Below are 15,720 nucleotides of genomic sequence, written 5' to 3'. Positions count from 1 at the left end.
TGCTATCCTTCTGAAACCATAATGTTAGTACAAAATTTATAACTGTCATTTCTCCCTTCAAAAAAGGGCTGAAAATGTCTTTTTGATTATTTGAGTTACATCACGGTAAAAGTAAAAAGCAGAATGTGTAGCTTCAGAGATTTATTCATGAAAAGGAGGGAATTGTTAATTGTTTGTAGAATGTTAAACCGTATTTTGTTACACTGCAGTGTGTAGCCTATAGAATCTAAGAAGTAAAAAATGGTTTGATTTTGCCGGTTTAGCTGCAAGGAACTTCCATCTTGTCATCAGCAGGGTCGTTTTGTTTATCATCATCAATTTCTTTTTGCATTTATCTCTCATTAAACTCAGCAGTAATGCAGTTTCCACCAACCAAAAATGTAAGCCAACTCTGGCTTCACCTATATTCTCTACTGATTTTATCAGTTGTTGAGTTCTAACCGGTCAGTCTTTTTCTTTTGGGGTTACCCAGGTTCATTACATTAAAGAAACAGAGCAAAACATCTCCAGAAAACCATATTTCCTATTTCACAAAAACAACACTTTGCTGAGATGGTTTTAAGCCAATTATTTTGGCTGTTTCAAACTTTAAAAAAAGATTTCCTCAAATAGTCCCCAAAATTTCAGAGAAACTTTCTGAAAAAGTCCAAAGATTTTGATTACCCCACCCCCAAAAAATCGTTAAAATTCCAGGAAATTTTCAAGTAAATTCCGTTCATAATTTCTAAACAAATTAAAATACATTGCACCAAACTTTCAAGGTATATTACTGAAAACTTCCAATTTAATACCCCTAAACAGTCAAAAAACTTTGCAAATTATAGTCAAGAAAATTTTGATGCAATTATTTTTAATGCAAGTTACAAATAAATTCCATCAAAATTCTACAGAAAATAGTGGAAAATATTAACAAGACAATAAATGAAAAATAATTTTTCCAAAATACCCCAAATAGCCAAATATATTTCCAATGATACAGAAGAAAATTTCCAGGGTATATTCCCCCCAAAATTTCCAATCCAACTCCCCCCCGAAATTCAAATGATTTCCCCAAGTATGCACAAGAGTGCCTAAAATTTTTATTGTGAATCCCCCACCCCAAAACGTCAAACCAAACAAAATGTGTCATCATTTCCTGCAAATATTTCCAGCAAAATTCCTGAAAATGTCGAATTATATTCCAGAAACATTTTAAGTAAATTACTTAAACCCTCATTAAAATTCTGGACAATTATCAAAAAAATCTAGGAGAAGAATTAAATTCTATACTGTGACAATAAAAAACAAATATAAAGTCCTCTCTTCTTATGTTAACGCGCGGTCTCAGGAGGATATTTAGCTCAGAATTTTTCGCAGAAAGGAATTTGATAGTGAAGTATTAGTATACCTACTCTGAGTTATATATTTTTGAAGTTTTGCAATCGCCAGCATTAAATTAGGTGCAGTTGTTGGGATGCAGACACAGCGCCACCTCGTGGATTATTTTAGTGTCATACAAATAATGTGTTTTACAGTAAAATAACTCAGGTTATGTTTGTCAATATTACAGTAAGAATAAAAAAATATACGTCTGATTAGTTGGCATGAGACATTACGCAGTTTAAATAGCTAAACCTTCACGTCTCGTGCATGGCTTTAATACAAACTAGTCGGAAAGGCTGTGACTAGCTGGTTTAACCTTAAGTATTGATTGTTTAACAGTGCGTTAGGATGATGTCTGACGTGCATTGATGGTTTTCACTAAGTGAGCCTCATACCGCCTTTACTTGTGGCGTTGAGGAGGAGCTCAGTTGTTTATTCATTCACGTCAGCCCCTCTCTCCTGCCTTCCCTTCCCTCCTTCCTGCTCCACACAACGGGGACCCTCCGTTGTAACTGTTTTCCCACATTAAAATTAACCACAATTACGTCGCCACCATAAACCGATTTTGGAATCAGGTGAGTTGCTGTTTTCTGTCTCTCTTCATTTGGAGATAATGTAGGAAATGTTTGTGCAGCGTTGACTTGTCCGGCCCGGTGAGGCGGAGGAGTGTTTCAACCGTAACTTATTAAATTCCTCCTGAGCAGGCGAGAAAATGTATGCGCGGTATCTATGGCGATTTTACAGCCCGTGCGTTTTACACAGGCGTCTTTCGGCGCGGTGTTCACGCTATTCTTCAAACAAATGGTCGATGTAGGTCAGCAACTACAGTCAAAATGTCGTCTTTTCTTTTTTTACTTCCACATTCTCTCATGCCACAAACAGATGGCGTCGAGAGAAAGGGGGAGAAGGGGAATGGAGAGAATGGGGAAAGAGGCGCATAAAGGAGTAGGGGCTACACCAGGCCATATTAGCCCGGGTCTAGCTGCCCCATCACTAATCTGCACCCACCGCATACGCTGAGCCCACCTCGTCATGCCCAGGACGCGGGAGGCCAAGATGTCGTGCGTAGGCCTGTCTTGAAGAAAGTTTTTTGCCGTTAAGTTGTCGGGTCTTTTCTTTTAAAGATACAGGACAAGTTTTGGGGTTTATTTCACTATCAAGATAGCGCTAGTTCCGGTCAGCTTAGGTGTACAGTGCGGGCAGTTTGCACATTTTGGTCGCAACCCAGTGCAGACAGGGACATTTTGACACCACGGAGCATCATCAAGATGCACTGCAGTAGATGACCTGTAGCCTGCTCCTGTGGGGGAGACAGGCCACTACAGGCTGGCTGATGGACTGTCAGAGATCACTGATAGGCCACAGGTAGCCCCCCTCTGCTCTAATGAGGGCAGGGCATATCTCACACTGGCTGTCAGGGGACGTGAAGGTCCTCTATGTCTGTCCTGGTTTGCATTTTATTCTAGACTGCTTCCGTGCCATATTAAGGATTTTTCTAAATCCAGAGAGAGAGGGGTACAACCTTGATGACCCCCTTGCATACTTGCCATACAGTGCCTCATCATGTAATGTAGATGGTGCACTGCATGCAGCAAGGCAGCAGCATAATGTGCATACCAGTTGGCAGCCTGGGGCCTATAGATACGCTGTGATGCAGTTTGTAGTCAGTGCACTTCAGTGGCTGGCAGTAATTAAAAAGACATCCTCCCCTTGTGGTCTATGGGTCACATGATTGATGGTCAGTTAGATTGAAATGTTCAAATGACTCAACATCAAGGTGTCACTGCCACATTGATGGCCTTGATCATACTGCTGATCTTCTGTTTCTTTTCTCCGTTCATGACCCATTTCTGCTGCCATGAGTCCTGAAATGACACTTTGACTTAACTAGCTTAATCATCTTATAACCACAGGGGGTCCAGGGCATCAACCATCTCTGTCCAACTCGCACTTTTCTAGCCAGCTTTTGGCAGGGGATCCTCTTACCTTAGAGCTCTTGACCTGAGCAGCTTCAGCCCTTTTAGGCCTTTTTTTGTTTCCGTGAGTGTTGGTCAAGTGATGCTGCTGTAGTTTTTCTCATTGTCGAGCCCACCTCCACCTCTGAGGCTATCACCTCTTTCCACTTTCCTGAGTTATCAAGCAGACCAATCGTTGGAGTACTTTGACTCTGTGAATGCAGCTTTGAACCATTTTTACTCTCTGTTTTAGCTCAAAGCCATCTGGCCAAATATTTATCTGCCTTGCTAGCTTGGCTGCTGTAGTCATCGTCTTCAGTGTTAACTTTGTGTTATGATCCTGTCTGATACTCTTTGCCTTTATCTCTGTTTGTGCTCACTGTGCATTGTGATTTGGTTCTTGGAGAAAGATTGCTTAATGACAGAGTAGATTGTGGCATGATGTCCTCAATGTTGATTCCCTAACTTGATTTAATATGAGTGCACCAGAAAAGAAATTGCAGAGATCAACAAAAACTACTGGCAAGTTCTCAACAATCCAGTCTCATACTTTGCAGGATTTATGCCTCCAAGTTTAACTGAACACTTTTTTATTTCTTGCTTGGCTTGGCTTGTACAGTGATGAATGAATTTCCCCAAGTTTGGATCAATAATATGTTATTACAATGCTGCTGCTGCTGCTGCTGCTGCTGCTGCTACAATCTGTATGCTACTCAGGGGATCATAAGCTGTTCATCCATGGATCATCAGCTGCAGGGTGACTGTGTTGAACGAGGTCCAGCCAGACTCATCTACACATCCATAATATTCCTTAAAAAACACACAGCACCAATCATACCAGTGTGGAAAATTAGACACATTTAATTAAGATAAATTAAATTGAAGCGCTCACATGTTTCCCCTTGCTTCTTTCTTTATCTGGATGTGGGAATATAGCAGTGCTAAAAGGTTTAGAATAGCTGATGATGGTGTCAGCACATTGCAGCTCGGCTGTGCTGCAGGCAGGGTTTAAAAAAAAGAGGCTGATGTTTCTCGAAGCACAAAGGCCTAATGTGTGGGGCCTGTTGGTCCCAGCCATGCTGAACAACCTCCAGAGAGAATCGACAGTTTGTTGGTATACATTGTATTAGATTAATGTGTAGGGCTGTTTTAACACCACAATACCCAGCCCCTCTGGGGATAAAGGCTTCAACATTAAATGGTTGTTAATAACACTAACATTAAGCTTTGTGCTGTTACATGGAATAACCACTTACTTAGTATGGTTGTTGATAAAAATGACCATGTCCCCAAATTTAAACAGTTGAGTCTTTATTTTAAAAATCAGTATCAGTTTACAGGCTTTTGGGATGGTTTCAAGCATAGGGGTCTGTCTTTGTGTGTCAGCCACCGTGTTTCTGCATGAATTATGACAACAGTTAACCGCTGCAGATTGATATAAAGTTTGGCAATCATGATCCCCAGAGGATATTTCTTCATGACTCTGTTGATCCTCTGATTTTTCCTAGAATGCTGGCTTAGGGATGATGGTTTTAAGTTCTTGTGTAAAATACTACAAAACTTCTGGACTGCCACAAGAAGCTGTACTTACTCCTGGTTCCTAGAGGATAGACCCTAAGGATCTTAGTAATTCTCTGAGTATTCCTAACAAGTCACAGATTTTTTAGTAAAAATATCTAAACATTCACCAAAGTAGGTAAAGACAGTCATGGTTAGACAGTCATAGAGAACTGCATAACGCCGCAAACCATGGTGACTGTAGACATGTCAGTGCATGACTGTTGGTGTTTTTGAAAAGAAAAAAACTCACTGCTGTTCTTTGTTCTTCTTTTAAAAAAGAAGTGTCATCAAGTTCTTATAAAACTGGCGCTTTAGCAGCATCCACGCTAATCTCTTCTGCCATGATTACACTGGCCTCTTGTTGCTGCTTGCCTACATCACAACTCTGCAGCGCCTGAAAGTACTGCTCCTCATCGCTGATTGGTCCTGTCACTTTCTAACCGGGCCCAAACGGTTCAGACAGGAGCTTTGCAAGATGGATTCACCAGTGAGAAACACGGAAACGGGCGTATCCATCTGCTTTGCAAGGTTAATTAATTTCTATAATTTATTTTGAATTATTTCACGGACCTCCAGGGGACCTCAGACCCCAGTTTGAGAACCACTGCTGTAAACAAACGTTTTAACAAGAATAATTCATTTTTTTCCACAACTAAGCTGAGATAATGTAACTGTAATCATATTGATAAGGGAAATAATACCTTGTGTTATAATATCCCGATCAAGGTTATTATAGTTAGTTAAAACTAAAAAATTAAAACTAAAATGTAAAAATCATTTTAGTTAACTGAAACTAAATAAAAACTAGGTTGTTCAAATAAAAAGAAAACTCACTAAATTGTATTGTTTGCTTATAAAAGTAACTTAAATGAGGGAGATGTAGGGATCAGAATCCTTTTAGTTTTAGACTTTGACTCTAGCTTACTGACTGACTTGAACACCCAAGCACCAAGCTACCATAACTTTGGCAGCTCTATGCAGTTTGCTCTTGTTTTGAGTGAATGTGGAGATGAGATGTCAGCATCCCCTCTCCCTGCATCATGGGGCCAACCAGGGCCCTCCTGGAGCCTGATCAGCTGGCCCCAAATCCTTGATGATGGTTAATGTATCAAAAAGGATCAAAGTATTGGCATTTAGACAGCGTGTTATTGTCATAGCCTAAGCGGTGCCTTACAATACATTTGATTAATGTAGTTTATTTACGAGAATCTGGAGATATCAGGGAAGAAATCTACAATGTTATTCTAATACTGACCTGTTAGTGAAGATTCAAACAATTTATGTCAGTGCATATTATATTTTCAAATCATCTTAGTCTGCTACAAAGAGCAGCAGGAGTTTATATATAAATATATAAAGCTGCAGTTTGTAAGGTGTATTATTTGCCCGTCATACTGGTCAGTTTGGTCTGTCTGACTGTAGGCTCCCTCTGCCAGCTTTGTGTGTGAAGTTGTTACTAGTTGTCTGGTGAGTCAGTTTGCCAGTAGGTCTTCTCACATCCTGCCAAATTCTCTGCATGCAGAAAGGAGAAAGATTTTGTCTTTTATTTTCATTTGCTACAGTTTAAAAGAACTAAATATTGTCAATTCTGCTCATTACTAAAGAGCTGAAGCTATTTCTTGTTTGAAAAACGAAATACTCTGTTCTCCTGTAACCGCTAACCTCATTCAGGGCTGCCTTCAGGTCTGTGCAAGCCTTTGTTCAATTAGCTAACTACCACTTTCCAGCATAGTGCAGAGCAGTGGCCTAGTTCATGCCCTCTTGAATGTAATTTTAGCTCTGTGTGTGTATGTGTGAGTGTGGATTCCTCTCTGTTTTGTCTCCTTCTCTTATCGTCTCTGTTTCCCATTCTTTCTCCCTCTCTGGCTGTTCCCGTGTCTCTATGACAGTCATGAATCTCTGCTGTACCAGTGATGCTGTGGTAGTTACCTGGTCGTTTTGGAGGCTGTAACTATATGTACCCTGTTACTCCAAAAAGAGTCTGTGACTGTACTCACATTTTATGTTTCCTTTGATGACATTTTCACTGGGGCTGTGGCTGACTCCTGTGACAGTATTATGGTATCACTGGTGACAAATACCAATATTTTAGTAGGGAAAATATGGTACCAATTTGACTCAGTGCTCCATTATTCCTCATGGTGGGGCTTTTATGAATGACTATGAATGAGTCATTAATTAACTCATTAACTCTGTTCCTTTTTAGCAAAATTTAATATTTTTCAGTTGATCAGGTGTTGTATCATTGTATTGTTTATTACTGTGGTTTTGTGATGTGTGAAACTAATGAAGCATTGCTGTATTGTGATACTGTCATGGGTCAGGTATAGGGAGTCGTATGGTATTAAATTGTATTGTATTATATTTTGTTATCATGCAAACGTTACAGATATCAAACCTTTACGTTTCATTAACATTACAGCATTGTTATACTGTATTATCAGAATGATTAGGCTAATGTCTTCTATTGTTTTCCTGCTAGTACTTAGGCCTGGGCAATATGGCCTAAAAATCATATCACAGTATTTTTCTTGCCTTTGATGATAACGGTATCATATCACAATATTACAAAATTAAAAAGAGATCATGCTTTTTAATCCAAATTCAAGTGTTATTAACCCCCTTCTCCCCTTAAAACAAGCCTTTGATGGCATACTCAATTTATCTGTAAGTATAGGAACACAGAACACGTTTGATTTTTTTTTTTTAATCTCTCTAGGTTTACTTCTGTCTAACTGCAATCCAAGTTTTGCATTTCATCTCTAAACTCATGAGGTGTGTTAAGCTGCTAATGACTTGAACACGTTTCCTAGTGAAGGCGTTCACAATAAAAGCGTTTCAGAAAAATAACAGCCGCAGACTTTTATTTTGAAGAGCTTGATGGAAGTATTGTGTTTAGCATTGAGTTAGCTTAGCTTTGGCTGCCGTACCGGAGAATACAGCTAGTTTACAGCAGCTTTTCTGACCCCATTTAACATTGCAGCCTGGGCCTTTAACTCACTGTGGACTTAGAAAGAAAGTCAAAAGTTAAAATAGACCTTTAAACAGTTGTTTATGCCATTGTAAGAGGAAGAGCTGCAGCACTGGGCTCTGAGACCAGCCGAAGCAGCACTTAGCTTGTGTTAAATCACTGCCCCAGGCAGGCTGACAGAGACAGAATACTGACTTTGTTGCTGTACAGTCGTCAGACTTTGAGAGGAAAAATATGTGTTTTGCCTTCTAACTGTGCCTAGTTACAGCGGCAAGAGTCCTTGACATTCAGTTAGTTACCTGGCTACATGTAATGCTGGAGCTAAACGTGCTATTGACCCGACTCAGCCTGAGCTGTGTGTCACAACTCACTCTCTCTGCTAACTGTGGGACGGTATTAATACCAGTTTACCACCCACCTCTACGTAGCACTGTTTTTTTTTTTAACCAGCTCCTCCTGCTCTGTGGTCTCTGTGCTTGAAGCCATCGTCACCATAGACGTAATAAAGAGTAGACGCTGCATTGACTGCTGAGGCGCAAGAAATACGGCCGCCATCTTGGTCCAGTCATCCTATCAGGGTTTCCGCTACATGTAATTGATCGTGGCGCACCGCCACGCCAAAATAAAAGCCGCCATGCCTTAAGAATTAGAATCTTTTTTATCAAATGTAAAAATGTAAATTATACTGTATAAGTTATAATCATCATCAACCTTGTCTCATGATGGAGATGAGACGCTAGTGATCTAAAAACAGCACGTTGTCGTAAAAACTCCGGCGGAGCTTTTCGTTCTGTTTCTGTTACAAGACTGGACAAAAACAATGGTAACTGACTGTCAGGCGTTCATCTAATCCATGATATTTGCCTCATGGAGAGAGGAAGGAGAAGCGCAAGCTTCACAGTCAGAGGGCGACATGAGCAGTTGTGTGTGTGTGTGTGTGTCTGTGTATGATAGACAGGAGAGATTGTGTGTCCGTCTGTGAGTACAGGTCAACAACAAGCATGAACAAACTAACGTTAGCTTGTTGAATAAGTGAGTGATAAATGTTTATAATTTATCATAATATTAATAACTTTAATAGGCTGATGCTTACCTGAGGCTCCTCTGGGATAAAATAATTACAAGAGGACGTAAGCAGAATCCCACTATAAGAGTCTTTCATTCAAATCATATCCCCGCGCTGTTATTAGTATGGTCTTAAAGTGTTCATGTATGTTTGTGAGGGGGGAGGCAAAGTAAAAGCATAAAAAATCTAATTTTCACTTTTTGGAAGAAAAAAATCTGGACGTGTTTATCCTGTGGCATGTTCAAGTTATATAATTTAACATATATATATATTTTATATATCTCGTGTGTGCTTTGCAAAATACCTGTCATACATCACATATAACACATATCAGAATATTCTATTACTGTTAAGCCCACTATGAATATTAAAATACGCCAAACCACGTGTCCTGTATCATACCTACATGTATGACGTTTTCAGGGGAAAAAAAAACGCATGAAAATCAGCTAAGTATTCAGCGAGTTATGATTGATTAAATGTGCTGACACTTTATTGCGCCTGCAAAACAGATTACGCTGAGTGGAGCGGGTGACTGGATCAAGATGGCGGCCCCATGGCTCGTCAGCACCAATAGGTAGTAGCGGTTGATGCGGCATCTACTCTTTATTATGTCTGTGATTGTCACACTGAGGCAGATACGATGATGTCATCAACGAGTGTTATCGCAATTGGTCGGTAGAGTACAGATCTCTACTGTAGGCCAAATTTATATCATTTATACCGTCTACCTCATATACCGTGCACCCCTACCAGTACTACACACTTTTATTCTTTTTATTGGCATTACAGTGTTGTACTTAAGAGTTTATGTTATTGTCTTTGCTGTGAATATTTGTCTCTATCCTTCTCTGTATTTCTGCGTCTCCCTCTACTCAAACCCAAAACGGCTTTGATGCAATTCAATAAAGTTTTTCCTTGCCACTATAAATTTGTTTGTGCTGTTCTAATGGTGGATTAATATTGGGTCTTTGTGAATAATGTTAAAAAAAAAAAAAAAGTGGTCTAGACCAGTGGTTCCTAGCCTGCGACCCACCAATTTCCTCACTGACAAATCAGTGAACTTCTTCCATTTGAGAATTACGGAGGTCAACGTGATCTTGCGAACCCTCAGTGCAGAGATGTTTTCGCAGCCGTCCTCAGGTCCATGCCTGTCAGCAATCCTGTCTCTGAGCTCTGCAGGCAGTTCCTCGACCTCATGGCTTGGTGTTTGCTCTGATATTCATTGTCAGCTGTGAGACTTTCTAGTGTCTTTCCAAATCATATCCAATCAACTAAATATACCACAGTTGGAGTCCAAGAAAGGTGTAGGAAACATCTCGAGAAGATCAATAGAAATGGGAGGAGCCTGAGTTAAATTTCAAGTGTTTTTGCAAAGAGTCTAAACACTTCTGTAAATGTCTTATTTCAGCTTTTTTTGTAATAAATTTGCATACATTTCTAAAATTCTGTTTTCACTTTGTCATTATGGGGCACTGAGTGTAGATTACTGAGGTTTTTTTTGTTTTTTTTTTCCCCCAACTGTAGTATCAGGCCGAATAACAAACAAAACTGAAAAAAGTGTAGGGGCTCTGAATTCTTTCTAAATGCTCCTGTATGTAGGAATCCATGTTGATGGTAGATGCATTAAATCTCATTATTGCACAGTAACATTCAGTGGGAGATAATGGTGAACAATATGGGTAAAAACTGACATTGCAGAAGTTTTCCTTTCTGCAGTATGTATTGGGATTTTAAAAATGTTATTTTTTAAATTAATTTGAAATCAACTATATATATTTTTCTTATTTGAGTCTTGAAGTCATTTTGAGATTTCAAATGCCACACACAGTGCATCCTTCTCACAGCAGCCCTGACATAGAAACATGTATGGAGGAGGAGGAAAAGAGGAGAGAGAGAGCAGGTGGATGAAATGACTCCTTTCTATATGAACTTTATTTTTAAAAAGGAAAAAAATTTGTCACTGAAATATCACTGACCATTTCTAACAACGCACAAAGTTAAGCTCAGCCAAACTGAACAGGCCCATCAAGGTCTGCTGATAGTGAGAATCCACTCTCCTAGGATCAGCCTCACATATGGGGGTGACAGTGCCCCTGTCTGTTGGTAGAGTCGGCATCTCTTAACCGGGGGGTTTTGGGTTTGATCCCCAGCACCTGCTTTTACATAGTGATGTGTCTTTGGGCAAGATATTTAATCCCAGTTTTTGCCCGCTGCTGTGTCAGTGGCGTATGAATAGGATTAGCTATTGCTGATAGCCTAGCATAGCAGCCTTTTGGGGCTTTCCATTACGTGGCGCAGCTCCGCTTAACTCGGCATGGCAGCCCAGCACAAGACTGTATGGCTGCAGCTTGGGGCCTCTCATCTCATTCACTCTCGCCTCATGCCCTCTCGCCTGGTACGACTCTGAGCTTCCAGTGTTTCAAAATAAAAGCTTGAATGTCTTGTTCCTGTTTTCGACAATCAAGCTAATGAATAAAATATTTACAATATGTGTCTTCAAGGTAAATAAAGAATATAGACGGACTGAAAATCCATCCTGTATTCATTATTATATTTTTGCACTATATTACAGTAATCCTGGATGAAAAGTTGCTTTAAACATAGTACTGAATCGAATCCTGCTTGGGGTATTTCTGTCCACTGTTGTTAGAGAATGTTGTATCTCTCTGAGCATTACTCTGTAATTATTGTGCCTCAGCTCGCAGGCTCTGTGAATGCACTGTTGCTTATCTTGTGTATAAGTGATAGTGCACATGCACACACACACACACACACAAACACCCAACAAGATAAGCAATTGCAGATAGAGCAATTTTTCCTGTGAAGTGTAAGAAGAAAATAGAGTATATACATAAAATGAGTCTTAAAAGACACAAATAAATGAAATATTTATTGTTCTATGTTCAGTATGACGTTTTCATTGTACAGCAAAACGTTTTAGAGTGGATTATAACAAACACTCGTGAACTTACCTGCGAATCCATTTTTAAAAAAAATAGCGAATTTGTGTTTTTGACCCCGTCAAGTGGCCGTTGTACACATGAGCTGATTGGCTCATGCACGGGCATGAGACGAGATGGCTTGAGATGAGAGCTCCAGGCTGCAGTGATACCTGCTTAGAGCAGTAGGGGATTTGCTTTTCCACCACAACCGAGCTCCTTGCTTGAGGGCGCGTCTAGAGCTGATGACGCAGTGTTTTGAGCCCTCCTCAACTCTCTGCACTGTCTGGTATGAATGACCTTACATTGTATTAAAGCTAAAATCAAACTATAGACCGACAGCGCTGCAAGTTGCTCTTTTAACATTCTCTCTCTCTGCGATCTGTAACAAACAATAATTCACACTCATCATCAAAAAAGAGAGATTTTTCCTGCATATACAGTAAGTTAAAGAACAGTCTCCTTACTATCGATTTGTGGGTCTCTAAAGAGCAGAAAATGAACACAATCATATCTTTGGATTGGGCAGTGAGAACAGAACATTTAGTAGCGCCAGTTAATATATTAAAAACTGACTCAGTCATGGGCTGAATGTTAACAGAATTTATTTGTATGTAAGAAGGAGAAAGGGTTAAACTTTTGTTATTAGAAGTTGAGAAGAAGCAGAAAAAGGTGTATTCCTGGATCTGCACCTGGTCCTTCCTGATTGTACTCGTCAGTGAGAGAAGCCGTCCGCAACTATAGTATGCACAAAAATCTCTAGTTTTGGTCTTGTGTCACAAATATTTAAGTCATACAGTGAATGCTGACACAGCTGTAACAGAGTTATGGACAGCTGGAGCAGAGGCAGGGATGGAATGTAAAAATTTATCATGGAAGGGTTATCAGTAGCAGAGGGGGTTAATCCCCCCAGCAAATTGACCCCGCAAAGCGCTTCAACATCAGCGTGGCGCTTGAAGGTGGGGCTGGCCTGCTGAGCAGGGCCATTTGTGCGTGGCTCGGCGTGGCCAAACTGGTGATGGAAATGCAAATCAGCACGGCTTGGTTTGGCTTGGCACAGCCAAAAGCCGCAGTGGAAAAGCCCCATTTGCCATCAGTGTGTGGATGTGGAGTGAATGAGTGTGAATGGCTGAAGACCGACTCAGACAACACGTTTTTTTTGGTTGTTCATGATGGAACCATGTCAAACCGTGCGACCAAAATCTTGTCCCATCTTGGCCGGCAGCCTTGCCACACTATAAGAGTGATCCTCACCGCTCAACGTATGCTGACGTCACCACCATAACTGTTCACAGGTTGACAGGAAGGAGGGTCAAAGAGTATCAGTCACTCTACAACAGAAGCGCTCTATGTGATTTAAGCAAGCGGCAACCTCCAGTCCTGAAAAATGAAGGCAATGTGGAAGTGCAAAATATTGCTATACCGCGAGTGTCCACTTAAGGCTGGCTGCAGGAACACCGAAAGTCCCGTCTGGACACATGTTAAACAGCCGGTTTTGACACTAGAAATAAACTGGTTTAAAGCCTGGTTCAAAACAACAACTGTATCTCATTAGCTAGTGTCTTATTGTGCTCCCACTGTATGGGGGTTGAATTTTTTTGTACCACGATCGTTTGGATTATATTTAGGATGAAAGCTGATTGGCTCGTCTCATTTGATTGACAGATAGCTCAGCAGGCAGAGGCTCCGTTTCTGTCAACCAGAATGCTAGCTAGCAGGCTGACAGGAAGTCGCACTTAGTGGGCAAGCCGTTAGGTTGATCCAGAGTTCAGTTGAGACCGCGATTTCAATATGGAAGCCTCCACGGATTGGCTTCAAGAGCCGTTTGAGTCCGCCTGTTGAAAGCAGACAACTGATGTCACACACGGTTTGTCCAATTCTTTCTACAGTCAATGGATTTAAGTGGTCTTTTGCTCATAAAAAAGGAAAATAGGAAACAATTATGGATTTGATCATGGATAACAGTTATGGATGTATCAAGAGGAGGACAACATGGACTGGCTTTCCCTTGGACAGAACTTAAGGTATGCATGTGATAAAGTAAATAAAACAGAATGTACACATCAGTTCCCTGAAGGGAGAAAAAGGGATTCTTGTAAATGATGATGTAAAGATAAGGAGCAAACACTCTCCTGTTGGTAGACGGCAGCGTTCATGCCATTGACGTCAGGTCAGTGTCAAACTAGGCGACGATGTAAGAAAAATTCTGAAATGCTAGTCTTGTTGAATCGTGGTCATGGGGCGTCTTAGACATGTTAATTATGTCACACTACAAGACTGTTTGTCATTCCCCATGCTCTAAATCAGGCCCGAGTTTTGACATTAGCTGTGACGTTGCAGTCGGGCTAAAGTCTGACTGAATTCGTGTAGTTTGAGCCAGCCTTAAGTGTGATCTGTGGTGTAAAGCTCTTAGAGTTGTCAGATTACTTGAAAAAGACAATACTTGTGCTGCACAATTAATCTAATCACAATCACAATGTCAGGATGTGCTTTTACATTATCAGCTGCAATTTTTTGTATCAAGTAGAACTTGAAGAGTTTATAAAAATGCCTGAAAAAAGGCTTTTAAGTTTATAATAGTGTCACCATTGTACTTTGGAGAAGTACATTTATTTAAAAAAAAAAGGAATTATGTCCTTCATATTTCATGCTGTTTTACTTTTGGCATATTAAGTACATTTTGTACATCATAATAAATTCATTTCAGTTACATATATTGGTTATCAGTATCATAAATTACTAATAATTGGTATTGACATCGGCCCTGAAAAAAACAATACTGGCCAACCAGAGAAAAAAACAGAACTCACACTGTACTGGGGGCTTGTGTTTTGGTTACTGTGGTATTATTGTGGTAGCTATGAATTAGGGATGCACCAAAAATCTTCGGGCGAAAATGGCCCAAAAGTGCATTTTCGGTTTTTGGCCGAAAGACTTTTATCACCGAAACAACAAGGCTGAAACACAATGTTGTGGTGATGCAAGCAGAAACCGCGGCCAGCACGCGCTTGGATCAGTGGTTCTCAAACAGGGGTACACGTAGGTGAAGGCACTCCAGGGGTACACAAGATTTTAAAATACATGCCGGCTACTTAAGAAAAATGGCGCCTTTCTTTGCACGTCAGGAGCGACACGATTTTGCGAGTATATTACGTACATTCTAAAATCACAGAGTAGGGTGCCGCTGAGGCTCGCGGTGAGAGGAGTTAACTCTCTCCACAGTGCACAGACTGGCTCACCTGTTGGTGTTCCACGCTGTTCAGAGGAGTCATTTCAGTGAGCTGGTTGATCCGGAGTATTTTTAAGTCGTATATCTGAGGTCAGAGGAGATTATGTTGGTAAATATTTCACTAAAGTCCTGTTAGTTTGGAAACAGCTCCAGCTGTGCGACTAGCGCATTTGCGCTCATATGGACATGTCGGGCTGCCTGCTGCCTGTCTCCCTCTCTACCAGGCTACATGAGGCAAAAACACAAGCACTGACTACAGACAGATATGAGGAGAGGACAAACATCAGGTGGTGTTGGAGAGGAGGACATTTTTGTTACTCTGCCTTAAAAATCGGCACCACCACCATGTGTGCTCGTCAGAGTGAAACTTAAATATCCGCAGCCATGTTGTGCTGGGAAATGATTTTGCTGGTTTGGAAGCTTGCATTGATTCAATTTGCACGAAAAAATTGGGTATAGAGTCTAAGGACCTTAAGTTTATAAACTGGAGTTAATATTTTGTAGGCTCTTATTTAATCACCCTAAAACCTCTTGAGTCTCCCCCATGGCAGGATGGTTTGACCCACACTGGAACATGCCTGTCAGTCACTGTATTCACAATCTCTCCATTCATAAAAAGGTTTATGATTTATTTT

General features: G+C 40.5%; 1 protein-coding gene across 1 annotated transcript in view; it reads left to right on the top strand.

The window, feature by feature from the left end:
• Positions 1 to 1,814: 1,814 nt before the first annotated feature.
• znf710b (zinc finger protein 710b) overlaps positions 1,815 to 15,720 on the top strand; it is a 50,924-nt gene continuing 37,018 nt past the window's right edge. Inside the window, exon 1 of the mRNA XM_041787767.1 lies at positions 1,815 to 1,937. The gene's annotated coding sequence lies outside the window, so the exon portion shown is untranslated. The remainder of the gene's footprint in view (positions 1,938 to 15,720) is intronic.

This window comes from Cheilinus undulatus, linkage group 1, assembly GCF_018320785.1.
Source record: "Cheilinus undulatus linkage group 1, ASM1832078v1, whole genome shotgun sequence".
Classification (NCBI taxonomy): Eukaryota; Metazoa; Chordata; class Actinopteri; order Labriformes; family Labridae; genus Cheilinus; species Cheilinus undulatus.
Note: the sequence above shows the minus strand (reverse complement) of the source record. Positions and strands in the feature narration are given on the sequence as shown.